This window comes from Pteronotus mesoamericanus, unplaced genomic scaffold (genome assembly GCF_021234165.1).
Source record: "Pteronotus mesoamericanus isolate MK-2021 breed Mesoamerican mustached bat unplaced genomic scaffold, CSHL_Meso_final scaffold_31, whole genome shotgun sequence".
NCBI classification, from domain to species: Eukaryota; Metazoa; Chordata; class Mammalia; order Chiroptera; family Mormoopidae; genus Pteronotus; species Pteronotus mesoamericanus.
In genome coordinates this window covers 29,173,179-29,189,783 of record NW_026555312.1, presented here as the reverse complement: position 1 = coordinate 29,189,783, position 16,605 = coordinate 29,173,179, and the positions used below count along the sequence as shown (strand labels likewise).

General features: G+C 41.7%; 1 non-coding gene across 1 annotated transcript; it reads left to right on the top strand.

Annotated features, from left to right (window-relative positions):
* Nucleotides 1–846: 846 nt before the first annotated feature.
* On the top strand, nucleotides 847–1,010 carry LOC129085790 (U1 spliceosomal RNA). The gene has a single exon (XR_008530738.1). It is a non-coding gene; the product is annotated as a U1 spliceosomal RNA (small nuclear RNA).
* The last annotated feature ends 15,595 nt before the right edge of the window (nucleotides 1,011–16,605 follow it).

Below are 16,605 nucleotides of genomic sequence, written 5' to 3'. Positions count from 1 at the left end.
TAATAAATGATAGCAATTGTTAGGGAGTCTTAATAAAATGTTTTCCCAGAGTTCCCTGAGTTTATCATGGATTTTAACATCACTTCTTGATGGCAGCTAGTTTATCAAAATTCCACATCTATCTCAGGCACAGACATAGTTTGGGCTGAACAAACCCCAGGGGACTCGAGAGGAGTCCCAGCACAGTGACGGCTCATCCTCCCCCAGATGAAAAAGGAGATGTTTGTAACATGGCTGCTTCCCCTGTCTTTACTCCAGGGCATTCTTACATCTGGCATTACTAGAAACCGCAAGTCAAACACAGAATAACTCAACTAGCTAACAAAGAAATGAGCAAGAAAGCCTCTGGCAATCTAAATTGCTATCATTTCATTTCTCTTCTTACTTTTCCATTCTAAAATGTACACTGATACTAGAAGTGCCATTTGACTAAGAAGAATATAGAAAGATTAATTATTAAACCTATAACAAGTGCCTCAAAAGCTATTGTTTTTATTCATTGCTATAAAAACATTTTTGAAACAAAATTAATTAAAATTCAAAAAAAAAAGAAAACAAATCATCTATAATACCACTCTTTCAAGAATTTCAACAATAAACACATAAAGAGCTAGAAGGGCAGAGTGAGCCTGCAAACTGGAGAAGGCATGACCTAGCAGAAGCCCTACGCTGTGGTCAGTGTGGACCTACAGGGTATGCTAATTGTCACAAATCCAGATTATTATGTAAAATCTCCCAATTTTTAAATATTAGATCATACTTTTTAAAGCACTGTGACAGCTAAATAAAACACAGCTACAGGTTAAATTCAAATGACAGCTCATCAATTAAAAACCTTTGATATATATACTTACCTGGCAGGGGAGATACCATGATCACGAAGGTGGTTTTCCCAGGGCGAGGCTTATCCATTGCACTCCGGATGTGCTGACCCCTGCGATTTCCCCAAATGTGGGAAACTCGACTGCATAATTTGTGGTAGTGGGGGACTGCGTTCGCGCTCTCCCCTGAAGAAAAAAACAAAAAAACAAAAAAACAAAAAAAACAACAAAAAAAAACCTTTGATATATAATTTTACATCCATATAAGGGTAAAGAGAAGAAATAGATGTGTTTATATATTTTTATAATTTTTTGAGTAATAAGCTTAGATTTAATATTCTAAAGAAAAGACACTCTTTGATTTTATTTATTTATTTACTTATTTTTAAATTTATAAATCATGTTTATTCTATTACAGTTGTTTCAGTTTTTACCCCTTTATCCACCTCCATCCACCCAACCCCCACACCCCGCTCCCACAGTCAATTCCCACTCTGTTGTGTGTCCATAGGTCATTCATACATGTTCTTTGTCTAGTCCCTTCCCCTTCTTTTCACCATTGTCCTCCTTCACTATCACCTCAGGTCACTTTCAGTCTGCTCCATGTCTCCGTGCCTGTGGTTTATTTTGTTCATTGGTTTATTTTGTTGAATAGAGTGCACTTTTAGGTGAGATCATATGGTAATTGTCTTTCATCAACTGGCTTATTTCACTTAGGTTACTATTCTCCAGTTCCATCCATGTTGTCACAAAAGGTAGGAGTTCCATCTCTCTCTCTTTCTTTCTTCTTAAATGCAGATTGATTTTATTTATTTTTTTAAATGTCAAAGTTAATTATAAAATATTTAAAAAGTTTAAACCCATTATAAAGTCTCAGCAATTAAACCACATGACACCAGCACAGAAATAATCAAGTAGATCGATGAAATATAATGAGCATTCTAGAGACAAATGTATATATCTGTCTAACAATATATGATTAAGTAGATATTTCAAATCAATGGGTAAAATACGGCTTATTCAACAAATAAGGTGCATGGACCACTATTACTTGAAGTAAAACAAATATAGAGCCCTATTTCACACATTATACAAGAAATATTCAGGTGAGTTAAAAATCAATATGTAGAATCTAAGGAGTTTTAGAAGAAAATAGAACTAATGTTTTTCTTACCCTGAAGTAAAATATTCAAACCCAGAGGCTATAAAGTAAATATTAACAATATGACTATATTAAACATTTAACTATATAGTAATATACATATAAAAAAAGTTAAAGGACAAGGGATATAATATAAATGTATTTGTAACAAATCTAAAACATGGTTAATAGGTTTTTTGTTTTTGTTCTTGTTTTTTTTGGAAAAAAGTTCTACAAACTTTTCAATAAATGGATAAGACTACCAAAAAGTCATTTGAAGTTTTTTTTTAAATAATAGAAATAGGCAAGAAATATACTAAAACGGGTTTAGTTTCAACAAATAGTAAAAGAACAATTAAAATGACATCATTGTCACAATCAGATTAATGAGTATTAAAAATATTGGTAATATCTTAAAATTGACACCAAAAAATAATATTGGTAATATCAAGTATTGGCAACTCTGAAAGGAACTAGGTATTCATAGAAACTTTTTCTTCATCTTAAAGCAGTCCGTTTAGCATATATTGCAGTGCTGGTTTGGTGGAGGCGTATCCTTTCAGCCTTCATTGTCTGGGAAACTCCTTATTTCGCCTTCCATTTTAATTGAGAGCCTTGCCGAGTTGAGCAGTCTTGGTTGCAGGCCTTTGCTTTACATGACTTGGAATATTTCTTACCATTCCCTTCTGGCTTGCAGTGTTTCTGTTGAGAAGTCAGATGCTAGCCATATTGGGGCCTTTTTATGTTGTTACCTTTTTCTCTCTTGCTTGCTTTAGGATTCTGTTTGTCTTTGATATTTCCCATTTTAATGATGATGTGTCTTGGAATGGGCCTCATTGGCTTCCTCTTGATGGGGATCCTCTGTGCTTCCTGGACTAATGTGATTTTTTTCCCTCTCCTCCAGTTAGGGAAGTTTTCCATCATGACTTTTTCAAACAGGTTCTCTATCCCTTCCTCATTATTATATTGTTTTTATTCATTGCTATAAAAACATTTTTGAAACAAAATTAATTAAAATTCAAAAAAAAAAAAAAAGAAAACAAATCACCTATAATACCACTCCTGTTATAATACCACCTATTATATTAATAGCGATATAATAATATCGCTATTATACAGATATTGTTATGTTTCAGGTTGTCCTACATTTCCCTAAATGCATCTTCATTCTTTTTGAGTCTTTTTTCATTTTCTTGCTCTTTCTAGGAGCTTTTTTCTACCTTGTCTTCCAGCTTGCTGATTTGGTCTTCAGCTTCATCTAGCCAGCTTTGGATTCCTTCTACTGTGTTCTTTAATTCAGAAATTGTATTCTTCATTTCCTCTTGTCTCTTATTGATAGTTCCTATGTCGTTTTTCATGCTGATATAGTTTGCAGTAAGTTCCTCATAGTTTCCCTGTAGTTTTTTGTAATTCTCTCTGAGCTCACTGAGCTCATTGAGCTTCTCTATAACTGTTGTTTGGAACTCAATATCTAATAGTTTACTTGCCTCTATTTCATTTAGTTCTCTTTGTGGAGATTCTTCCTTTCCCTTCGAGTGGGGTGTATTTCTTTGTCTTTCTATTATTTGTGAAATTCCTCTTTTGCTTCTGATTCTTAAGTTGATCTGTCTTGATTTCCTGACTTTGTGGAGAACTTCTATGGTTGGAGACTGCTTTTTTTTTTTTTTCACTTTCTGGATCTGCCTCTGATAATGTCAGATGTTGACCCTGTCTGACCTTAGGCAGTCTGTTTGAGACTTCCAATAATTTACTATCTGTAGCTGTCTCCTTTAGCTATTAATCTATTCACTTGGCACTCAGCAGGCTGCCTTAGACAGCTCAGGAAGGAGCGGAGTCCCTCCTGGGGGTGGGGTTATTGGGTCCTCTCACCCTGGTGCGTATGGGGGAGGAGTCCGCACTGGAATTCTGCCGGCTATTCTCTCCGTTCTCTCCCCAAAGCCTCCGTCCCCAGTCTCTCCTCAAGTGTCACCAGACCTCTCTTCACCTCCTTTAGCCAGGGATCTACTGTTTGTGGCTGCCATTCTTCACTCAGCAGGCAGCTTAGACAGCACAGTGCGGGGTGGAATCCCACTTAGGGGTGGAGCTATTGGGTCCTTTGGTGCTGGTGCTGCTCAGGGGGAGTGGTCTCTGCCTGAGCAAGGTGGCTGCTGCCATATTGGAGATGAGTCAGCACCAAGATCCTGCTGGCTACACTCCCAGTTCTCTCCCCATAGCCTCCTTCCCCAGTCTCTCCTCAGACATCTCTAGCCCACCCTGTCCCTGACTTTGCTGGAGACCAGGTAAGTGGCTGAAAATAAAAATTTATTCATTGGCCCTTTAAACAGTTCTTTGCATCTCCAGCCGCCTGTCTCTGACAGAGAGCAACCCTGCCGCTTTTCGCAGCTGGCTGTTTTCTGTGCACTTTTTGGGCTCGGGTGCTGTGGGCTAGAGATCCTCGCTTTTGGTTTAGACCCCACTCTCCTCAGGGGGATCGAACTGGCTGTTTCAATATCCTTCCGGTGCTGCCACCCATGGGCGTACCACCCACCTTCTCAGGTCTCTACCACACTCCTTAACAGTTAGATTATGCTAAAGCCAATTCTTCTTGTCTCCAAGGTTACAAGGCTCCTCTCTTGCCCTTGTTCAGTTGTTTGTTCCAGGTGATTTCTCCACAATTTAGTTGTAATTTCAGGTTGGTCCTAGGAGGAGGAGGTCAGTGTGACTTCCACTCACTCCTTCACCATCTTGATTCCCCTATTTTTTTAATTTTATAATCAGAACATATTGGAAGAAATAATCTTGCAAATATTAATGGGTCTTAGGCATCTTTTAACTTATTAAAAGGCTATTGAAATAATGTAACTAAAGGAAAGATATTGGTGAAATTCCTTATTATATATTTTTATAAAAAATAAACATTTCTTTTTCCACCATAATTGAATGTATGTAATTAATAATTCATCTTTACCAAGATAAATTTATGGCCATATAGATGTAAATCAACTGAGGATGAAATTGAGAAGATTCTTGGACAAGCAATGATGTCACTATGAAACCATAGGGCCAAGGCCCCTGGTGCTAATACTACTGGAAGGAACACTTGTGAATAATTAATAAATTCTTAAGAATAAGAAAAATGTGCCTGCTTAATACTCAAACCAAAGGAATTAAGTTGTATCCATATCATATGTGAATGTAACTGTGGAGTGTTGTACACCCACTTCTGCAAAGAGATTTCCACTTTTACAATAAGGGGAAAAAATTGTCCATTTCAAGTACTGACACTAGAGAGTATCTGCCATAACTGGGAGTTATGAGTTTATTTATTCATAACTCAAGGACTAATGTTTATCCATTCATTACTCTTTGAGCATCCTAGACCCTGGGAATATAGAGATAAAATTGTCATGATCCCCAACCACATGGGGTACCTCGTCTGGTGGAGAACACATAAAATAAAGACAAGTATCCAAATGCCTATATAATTGTAAAAAAGTAGTAAGTGCAACAAAGATGTTAAATGGCTTATGGAAATGACCATGGGTCTTGTCTTGCATTAGCAATCTGAAAATACATGGGGAAAAAAAATTTCAAGACAACCAATTACCAGGGCTATGATTTATATCCAATTCACAGCCTAGAATTCTTCCCCAAAGCAACTAATAGCATCAAGTTTCTTTATGGGGAGAGCCTTAAAAGCATGAAGGTGAAAGTATTATGGGAATATTTAGATACTGTAATTAAAAGCAAGTAAATGATTGAAAGGAGTAACTCACTACCACATTGAAACAGAGTTAGGATGCCCTAATCAGATCATATCAGGGAAAATAATTTCCCACAGCAATGACCTTGCACATTGAGGGTGAGGAGGCTGAGTCACTCTTACCCCTAGCCTTGGCAAACCCAAACATAGAGTGGTATTTTATAACAGACTGCTAGTTCCTAAGGGAGACTGTGGATTTCATCCCCCACCCTCACGATGAGAAAACCTTCATCCAACCCCCAGGCAATTTATAAAGTACCTGCTCTTCTGAGGTGATTTTATCTTGAGCTTACAGTCTACCATCACTAAAAATGATTTGCTATTGAGGACACATAGACAACCTTGACTGTAAAACAGAAGTATCACCAAATGAAGATATATTTTTGTTTCATGCTGCACAAGCTATGAGTAAGGAATTGTCAATATGGTGCTATCAAGTGTGAGACTAGCAAAATGTTTTGAGGTTAATTCCTGTCATGTGAAGGACTAAAATGCAAAATTCTTTCTGTAATTTCCTTCCATCTTCTTTATGAATGGAGGTGAGAATCAGACTGTGCGGTTTTCACAGGCAACACAGATCATTTTTCTTTTTCCTTGTAGAGTCATTTTATTTAGATTCCAAACAAACCAAAGCAGAAAGAAGAGGTGGCCACAACTTAATCTGTCCACTCATGAGCTGGGAACACTCTTTGGCTGCATCCAGCAGGGCAGCAGACAGGGCCAGGCACTGGTGTCAATTTCCCTAAGGCCTCCTTGGCCCCCAGGTCCACCAGCCTGGTGCCAAGCACTAGCTGGGGTCCTCCTCTCTGCAGAGAAAAACCCGGGAGAAACACCAGAAATGAAAGCGAGACCAAGGAGACCAAGGGCAGAGCTACCATATTGAGGTAGTCTGGGCACCTGGAGGGGCCTGAGAATCCACACAGTCTGGGCCTGGGGTGAGTCAAAACCTATAAGTTTATTTCTCATGGCCTCAGTCATCCTTGTCATTCCCAAAGTAGCTTTATAGGCTTCGACTTCGGCCTTGTCATCTCTGTTACAGTCACCAGAGGTGCAAGTGGTCCTCGGACCCGGCTGTGATCTTAAGGCAGCACTTGGCCAGTGTGGCGCACACCTTCCCTCCCCGCTTTGTACCCACTTTAGTGCCCAGGACCTGCTTCCAGACTATATCTGTGTACCTGGTCCTGGCCAGCACTCTCTTTCCACTTCCTGTACATCACAGAGGTGTCAATTTTCATGGACCTTAAACAATGTTTCTTACCTCAGCTGTTTTGTTGCCAATCACAATATGATTTTAGCAAGGATGCTGGGAAGCACGCAAGTTACCACTTCTAGAGATGGACGGTCCAACCAACAAAGCTGCGAGCAGGCAGCCCATACCTGTAAGGCACCAACAGCTGCCTACCCTGATTCCCATGATATTTTGAACACCCACAGAGTGCCAGTCCCTTCTATGAAGCTGGGTAGAGGGGGTGTCTGTGATGGGAAAACATGAAAATTCAAGACCAAAGACTTGGCCATTTCTATTTCCTTATTTGCACAATGGAAATGAAATAGGCTGCGGTGAAGATTAAATAAGGGAATTTGGTAAAAGATAATTTACCCTGCTACTTCAATTAATTCATGGAAACTGCTCAATAAGTTTAGTCATGATTATAATTTCCTGATCACCATTCACTGGCTGCTTTCTTCTGGGCCTTTCCTAATCAATAGCAAAGAAGAGAGTGGCCTAGGTGATCTCTGAATTTCTTCCTGGCTGTGAAACTCTGTAACTAAAGGACATGAATCTATTTCAAGGGCTTTCAGAACATAAATCTCTTTAGAAATTAGAGGTCCCCAAGTAAGAGCCTCAAGTTCCAGAATAAAATGTGGGAGTGTGGTTCAAACAACCCTGTTGGACACCAAGATTTGTTACAACCCCCAGACTCATGTGGGATCGTAAGTGTCTTGGCCGATGCAGGTGGCAGAAAGCATCTATTTTCACCTGGCAAGAAAAATGAGTAATTCACAAGTTGTCATATTTATATAGATAAAAATTTTTATCTTCATGCTAATTACCATTATTGAATATGTGCTAGATACAACAGTAGATGTTTTACATGAATTTTCTTTGACTTCCCAAATAACTCAGTCAGGTAAATTTTTATGGGTAAGAAATTACAAGGCTCAGAACAGGCTAGTACCTTGCCCAAGAACACAGAGCTATGATCTCCATGCTAAGTGGTGTAGCCTGGAGTTACACCCAAGCCTATGAAGCGTCAAAACCCACTCTCTTTTCATCATGTTATGTGCTCCAAGTATTTGTTGATTGTTTTTACAGCAGGAACTTTTACTAATGTGCATAAAACAACAATACCCTGACCACTTTCATTAGCCCACCCCAGGGAACCCATGTGAGTGAGGGGTCAAGCACTGCATGAGCTCACATCATAGTTTGCTCAGACCAGGTCACAGAGAGGCAGCCAGGGGTCAGCAGGGATACACAGTCTTTCAGGGAATCATTGCCCATAGTGGTAAACAGGAAGGCCATTGATGCTGACTGTACAGTAAGGAAAAGCTACTCTCAAATTTCTACCGCATGTGGCTTTTCATGGTTGGAAAAACCAAGCCTGCCAGTGTCATCCACCACCAAAGAGAAAGGAGCCCTGAGGCCTTGGAAGATGGACCACCCGTGAGAAGTCTAATCAGGATCAGGCTTCCCAGCCCTGGGGAGGATGGGGTGCACCAAGATGAGACAGTCACCACCGTGAAATGCCTTCCAAACCTCTCTTGTAAGCAGAAGTCCAAGTCAATCACTCTAGCAGGGAGAGAGCTATAAAGGGGCATTGGATCCAGGTGCTGCCCCTGCAGCACTCAGAGAAAGAAGGTATGAAGCTTGGTGTCTTCTCCTCAAATCCAGCTTTCCTTCCCAAATGCCCAGTCTCCAGCTTTGTGCTGTTTCTCATCCTCCCAGCCCAGAGTCTTATACAAACACCTGAACGACCATTATAAAGCACCAATTCTGTAGCTGACACTGCTACCACTCAAAGGTGGGAACATCATCTGGTTTTCAGAGATGAACTAAGCAAGGCTTAGAGTGGTAACTAAGCTGCCCATGGCCACAGAGCAAGTAAGCGGTGGGATTGGGTTTCCAGGCCATGACTCTGGGGCACATTCTGCTGTCTCACCTTTATACCAAGGGAAAATAGATATAGACAACAGCTAAACAATAAAAAGGGACAATCCGAAAGCAAAGGCATCCCCAGAACTTGGCCCAGTGCTTCTCTGCAATTCCCGTGAGCCTGGGCATCCAGCACCAGATGGAACTTGGGGACCAGGGTGGCAGTATGGCCATTTGAAGGGTTTACTTTTAAGGAAAAGAACATCCCTCTTGCCCTATGTTTTCTCTTATCCCTATTGGTACTGTGGACAGCATCCTGGTGTTTCCTCTGCTACCGCCCACCCTGTCCATTCCCAGCAATATGCTCAGATGTCCTAGTGCCTCTGCCTTCTTTGAGGGTGGGGGAGGGTGTCTATAATTTCTCTCCCTCTCCACCACCTCACCACCGTCAGTTCTGACTTCTTGATCACAACCATTCTCCCCACCTGTCATGCTCTTCCCCACCTCCAACCTTGCTGGACAATTCCTCTGGGACATTACATTTTTTTTTAATTTTATTTTAATTTATTTTTTCAAATACATTTGACTCTGCCTGCCCCCCACCACCTTCCTCTGCCACCTCCCCCCTCTCCCTCCCTCAGTCCTTCCCCTTTGGTTTTGTCCATGAGTCCTTGCTATATGTTCCTTGACTTTTCCCTTCCCTTCCTTTTCCCCGCCCACCCTCCCTCCTTCCCTCTTGTCTCTGTTGATTTCTTTTCCTTTCAGTGTTGCTGGTCTTATTTTCCTTGCATCTTTGTATTGTTGGTTAGGTTCTACTTATAGGTGAGATCATATGGTATTTGGCTTTTGCTCCCTGGTTTATTTCTCTTAGCATAATGCTCTCCAGTTCCATCCATGCTGTTGCAAAGTTTAGTAGTTCTTTTTTTCTTTCTGCTGCATAGTATTCCATTGTGTATATGTACCAATACTTTTTGATCCAATCATCTACTGAGGGGCATTTATGTTGCTTCAAACACTTGGATATTGTAAATTGTGCTGCTATGAACATTGGGGTGCATAGGTTCTTTTGTATTGGCGTTTTGGTGTTCTCAGGGTATAGTCCCAGCAGGGGAATCACTGGATCAGAAGGCAGTTCCATTTTCAGCTTTCTGAGGAAATTCCACACTGCTTTCCATAGTGGCTGCACCAGTCTGCATTCCCACCAACAGTGGACTAGAGTTCCCTTTTCTCCACAGCCTCGCCAGCACCTGTTGTTTGTTGATCTGTTTATGATGGCCATTCTGACCGGTGTGAGGTGGTACCTCATGGTGGTTTTGATCTGCATTTCTCTGATGGCTAGTGATGCAGAGCATCCTTTCAAATGTCTCTGGGCCCTCTGTATCTCCTCCTTTGAAAAGTGTCTGCCCAGGTCCTTTGCCCATTTTCTGATTGGATCGTTTGTCTTCTTGGAGTGGAGTCGAGTGAGTTCTTTATATAGCTTGGAGATCAAACCTCTATCTGATGTATCATTAGTGAATATATTTTCCCATATGGTTGGCTCCCTTTTCATTTTGCTGATGTTTTCTTTTGCCGTGCAGAAGATTCTTATTTTGAGCAGGTCCCACTTGTTTATGCTTCCCTTTATGTCCCTTGCTTTAGGAGACATATTGGTGAAAAAATTGCTGCGTGGGATATCTGAGAGTTTCCTGCCAATGTTCTCCTCTAGGACGTTTATGGTGTTGTGACTTATATTTAAGTCTTTTATCCATCTTGAGTTTATTTTCGTGTATAGTGTCAGCTGATGATCCAATTTCAATTTTTTGCATGTAGCCATCCAGCTCGCCCAACACCATTTGTTGAAGAGGCTATTATTGCTCCATTTTATGCCCTCTTCTGCCCCCTTTGTCAAATATTAGATGCCCATATAGACCTGGGCTTATTTCTGGGCTTTCTATTCTGTTCCACTGGTCTATGGGTCTGTTCTTGTGCCAGTACCAGATTGTTTTGATATAGTGGCTTTGCAGTACAGTTTGATGTCCAGTATTGTGATCCCTCCTACTTTGTTTTTCTTTCTCAAAATTGCTGAGGGTATTCGGGGTCATTTATGGTTCCATATAAATTTTTGAAATGTCTGTTCTATTTCTGTGAAATATGTCATTGGTATCTTAATAGGGATTGCATTGAATCTATAAATTGCTTTGAGTAGTATGGACATTTTGATGATATTAATTCTTTCAATCCATGAGCATGGTATATGCTTCCATTTATTTGTGTCTTCCTTAATTTCTTTCTTCAATGTTGTATAATTTTCTGCATACAGGCTTTTACCTCCTTGGTGAAATTTATGCCTAGGTACTTTATTTTTCTTCTTGCTATATCGAATGGTATTTTTTTCTGATTTCTTCTTCTTCTATTGCATTGCTGGTGTACAAAAATGCCTTTGATTTCTGAATGTTGATTTTGTATCCTGCTTTGCCAAATTCACTTATTAGATTGAGGAGTTTTTTGGTAGAGTCTACAGGGTTCTCTATGTACACTATCATGATATCTGCAAACAATGATAGCTTTACTTCCTCCTTTCCTACTTGGATGCCTTTTATCTCTGTCTCTTCTCTGACGGCTGTGGCTAGGACTTCCAATAAGGTGTTGAAAAGAAGCGGTGAGAGCGGACATCCTTGTCGTGTTCCCAATATTAGTGGGAAAGCTTTCAGTTTTTGCCTATTGAGTATGATATTGGCTGTAGGTTTTTCATATATGGCCTTTATTACGTTGAGGAATGTCCCCTTTATTCCCATCTTGCTGAGTGTTTTGATCATAAATGGATGCTGTACCTTATTGAATGCTTTTTCTGCATCTATCGAGATAATCATGTGGTTTTTGTCTTTTCTTTTATTTATGTGATATATCATGTTTACTGATTTGCGTTTATTGAACCATCCCCACATCCCTGGGATGAATCCCACTTGATCGTGGTGGATAATCTTTTGAATGTATTGCTGGATGTGGTTTGCCAATATTTTGTTGAGGATTTTAGCATCTATGTTCATCAGCGAAATTGGCCTGTAGTTTTCTTTCTTTGTAGGGGCTTTATCTGGTTTTGGGATCAGGGTGATGCTGGCCTCATAGAAGGAGTCTGGGCGTCACCCTCCTCTTCGATTTTTTGGAATAGTCTGAGAAGGACAGGGGTTAGCTCTTCCTTAAATGTTTTGTAAAATTCTCCTGTGAAACCGTCTGGCCCTGGGCTTTTGTGCCGGGAGATTCTTGATGACTGCTTCAATTTCCCCAGCTGTTATTGGTCTGTTCAAGCTTTCTGTTTCTTCCTCCTTCAGTGTTGGAAGATTATACTTTTCTAAAAATTTGTCCATTTCATCAAGATTTTCAAATTTATTGGCATATAATTGTTCATAGTAGTTTCTGACGATTCTTTGCATTTCTGTGGTATCAGTTGTTTTTTCTCCTCTTTCTTTTCTGATATTACTTATTTGGGTCCTCTCCCTTTTATTCTTGATGAGTCTGCTTAAAGGCTTGTCAGTTTTATTTATCTTTTCAAAGAACCAGCTTCTGGATTGGTTGATCCTCTGAAATGTTCTTTTCGTCTCTATGTCTTTCAGTTCAGCTCTAATCTTGCCTATTTCCTTCCTTCTACTTGCTCTGGGATTTATTTGTTGTTTCTCCAGTTCTTGAAGTTGTAGTGTTAGGTTTTTATTTGAAATGTTTCTCTCTTTTTTAGGTAAGTCTGTATTGCTATAAACTTCCCTCTCAGGATGGCCTTTGCTGTGTCCCATAGGTTTTGGACTGTTGTCTGTTCATTTTCATTTGTTTCCAGAAATTTTGTGATTTCTTCTCTTATCTCATTGTTGACCCATTCATTGTTTAATAGCCTCCTGTTCAGTCTCTATGAGTTTGCAAGTTTCTGAAGTTTCTCTTTGAGGTTGATTTTCAGTTTCAAGCCCTTGTGGTCCAAGAAAATGTTTGGTATTATTTCAATTTTCCTGAATTTGCTGAGGCTTGCTTTGTGTCCTATCATGTGGTCTATCTTTGAAAAACTACCATGAGCATTTGAAAAGAATGTGTATTTTGCTTCTTTGGGATGTAAGGTTCTATATACGTCAGTTAAGTCTCTTTGATTCAGTGTGTCATTCAGCGCCACGATATGTTTATTAATGTTTTGTTTGGACGATCTGTCCATTTTTGACAGTGGGGTGTTGAAATCCCCTACTATCAGTGTGTTGCTGTCTATATCTTTTTTGAAGTCATCCAACAATTTCTTTATAAACTTGGGGGCTCCTATATAGGGAGCATATAAGTTTACAATGTGGATGTCTTCTTGATAGATTCTTCCTTTAAGTATTATATAGTGCCCCTCTGGGTCTGTCTTTATGGCCTTTGTTTTGAAATCTACTTCGTCTGGTACAAGCATGGCAACCCTGGCCTTTTTCTCTTGCCCATTTGCTTGGAATATTTTTTTCCATCTGTTTACTTTCAATCTGTGTAGGTGTTTTTCTCTGAGGTGGGTCTCTTGTAGGCAGCATATGTGTGGGTCATGTGTTCTTATCCATTCAGCTACCCTGTGTCTTTTGATTGGGGCATTTAGTCCATTCACATTGAGAGATATTACTGATAGAAACTTACTCATCTTTTCTCTTTGTACCTGTATTCCTCTCTCGCTCATTCTTTTCCTTCATCTGCTTAAGCCAGTCCCTTTAGCATATCTTGGAGTGCTGGTTTGGTAGAGATGTATTATTTTAGTCTTCTCTTGTCTGGGAAACTCCATATTTTCCCTTCTATTTTAATTGAGAGCCTAGGTGGGTAGGGCAGCCTTGGCTGTAGGCGCTTGCTTTTCATGGCTTGGAATATTTGTTGCCATTCCCTTCTGGCTTGTAGTGTTTCTGTTGAGAAGTCAGCTCCTAGGCGTATCGGGGCCCACTTGTATGTGACTTTCTCCTTCTCCCTTTCTGCCTTGACGATTCTCTCTTTGTCTTTGATAGTTGCCATTTTAATGATGATGTGTCTTGGAGTAGATCTCCTTGAGTAGACCTCTCTGAGTTCCTCTTTAGTGGGGTCCTCTGTGCCTCCTGGATCCATGAAAGCCTTTCTCTCCTCAAATTAGGGAAATTTTCCATCATTACTTTTTCGAGGAGGTTCTATATCCCTTGCTCCTCTTCTCCTCTGGTATCCCTATTATACAGATATTATTACGTTTCAGATTGTCCTGCATTTCCCTAAATGCCTCTTCATTCTTTTTGAGTCTTTTTTCCATTTCTTGTTCTTTCTGGGAGCTTTTTTCTACCTTATCCTCCTTCTCACTGATTCGAGCCTCGGCTTCATCCAGCCTGCTTTGGATTCCTTCTACTGTGTTCTTCAATTCAGAAATAGTATTCTCCATATCCTCTTGTGTCTTCTTGATAGTTTCTATGTCCTTTTCCAGGTTGATATAGTGTTCTGTAAGATCCTGATAGTTTCTCCGCAGTTTCTCCTAGTTATCTTTGAGGTGGCTGAGCTCATTGAGCTTCCTTAGAACCATTGTTTTGAATTCAGTATCTGATAGTTCCCTTGCCTGTATTTCATTTAGCTCTCTCTGTGGGGAGTCCCCTTTTCCACTCATTTGGGGGGAACTTCTTTTTCTTCACATTTTTGGAGAATCTGTTAAGTAATTTACTTATTTTTTTATTTAGTTTTGCTTCTGCTTCAATTCTGCTGTCTAGATTTCCTGACTTTGTGGATTAAACTTCTATGGTTGTAGGTGGGTCTTTTTATTTGTTTATTTATTTATTTTTCCCTTTACTTTTCTTTCTGGGCCTGCCTCTAATGATGTCAGTTGTTGACCCTATATGATCTTGGGTTGTTTGTTTGGGCCTTCCAGGAGTCTAATGTCTGTGTCTGACTCCTGCTTGGGGTAGCTCTGTGACCCCTCGGTCAGGGCTGGACTATATTTTGGGATCGCTCTGCACTCTCTCGCTGACTCCTTGATCGCGCTCCCCGGGGCCGGCAGGATACCCCACCCGCCTCGGCTCTTGTGTGCTTGCCCCAGCCCAGGGGGCTTATTTGCGACCTCACGTACTAATCTGGCTCCCCTGGCCAGCGAGCTACCCAGCACTAGTCAGTTTAGGGTCTTCTATTGTGTGTTTTCCCTGCTTTTGGCTCTTTGGGTGCGTTCCTTGCTTTCGCCAAATGGGGACTACAGAAATGGGAGGAAGTCAACCCCAGGACTCTCCAGTTAATCCTGTCTCCAGTCTCTCCTCCAGGGACTCTGGGCAGCTCTGTGACCCCTTCGGCCCCGGATCTACTAATTTTGTGGGCCGCTCCACAATCGGGGGCCAGGCGGTCAATTTACTCCTGCCCTTGCCGCTCTGTGCACTCCCTCGCAGGCCACGTCGGTGCCAATCTGTGGGAGGCTTTGCCGGCCGGTGCAAACGTTTGCCAGCCCGCACGGGTCACACACACACTCAGAACCCTCGCCGGTCACTCGGCGCAAGTGTGCACACCTGCACTGGGTGGTTTTGGGGTGTCTATGTGTGCTTTTCAGCTTTTGGCTCTTTGAGGGTATGGCCTCTTCCCACACAATGGAGACTACGGCAAGGAGAAGGAGTCAGGACTCCCCGGTTCCTCCTCCTGGTCTTTCCCCAATGCCTCCGTTTCTAGTCTCTCCTCAGGGGTCTCTGGGCAGTTCTATGACCTCTTCGGCCAAGGATCCACCCCCTGTGTGGACTGCATTTCAATCGCAGGCAGTCTGGTTCGTGCATGCCCCACTTCTACCTCTTTGGGGTCATGCCTTTCCAACCCTCAATGGAGAGTACAGAACGGGGAGGGAGTCGGGACTCCCCGGTTCCTCCTCCTGTTCTTTCCCCAATGCCTCCGTCTCCAGTCTCTCCTCAAGGCTCTCCCAGCCAGTCTGCTCTCAGCCCCCCAGCTCACACGCACACAAGCTGCGTGCAGAGCGCACAAAAGGCAGGTTAACTGATTCCCTTATGCCTGAGCGAGATGGTAGCTGCAGAGTGGGAGGTGCGTTATCATGGGGCTCCACCGGCTGCCGTGTCAGTTCTCTTCACAATGTTTTCTTCACCAGTCTTTTCCCAGGCACCAGCCCACCCTGCTGCCACCTCTACCCAGCGATCAGGGAGGGTGGCTGCCGCTGCAATTTTTGCGTTGGCCCTTTAAATGTCTTTTTGCATCCCCAGCCTCCTATCTCTGGCAGAGAGTGCCCCTAAGCTTTTTGGGGTTGTGTTTTGTCTGTATTTTCTTGGTTTTAGCTGCTGTAGTTTAGGGGTCCCTGTTTTTGATTCAGACCCCGTTCTTCTCGGGGGAAGGTAACTGGCCATTTCAATGTCCCTCTCGTGCTAGTGCCCATGGGCACCCAGCCCACCCTCTGGAGTCTCCACCGTACTTCTCACCCATTGGGATGTGTGAGAGTCGAATCCACTGTCCACAGCTCCAAGGCTCCTCTCCCACTATCATTCCATTGCTTTCCAGGTGATTACTCCACTATTTAGTTGCAATTCCAGTTTGGTCTTGGGAGGAGGTCAGTGTGACTCCCATTCACTCCTTCGCCTTCTTCTCTCCTCCTGGGACATATCTTTTATAAGCTCCAAACCTCCACATCCTTATCATTTGGGGGGTCCATGTGTCATGCATTACACAGGTTAGCATGTAAATGCTCCCTAATGGTTTCTTACGTGTCAGTGTGGTCTCAGCTTACCCGGTAACTTGAATGCAATGACATATGTTCCATTTTTAAAATGTTCCCCCACAGTGCTCAGTGTCTAGTAACTATTTAGGCCATCATGACAACCTACTCTGACATAATTCCTACCAAATTCTACCCACC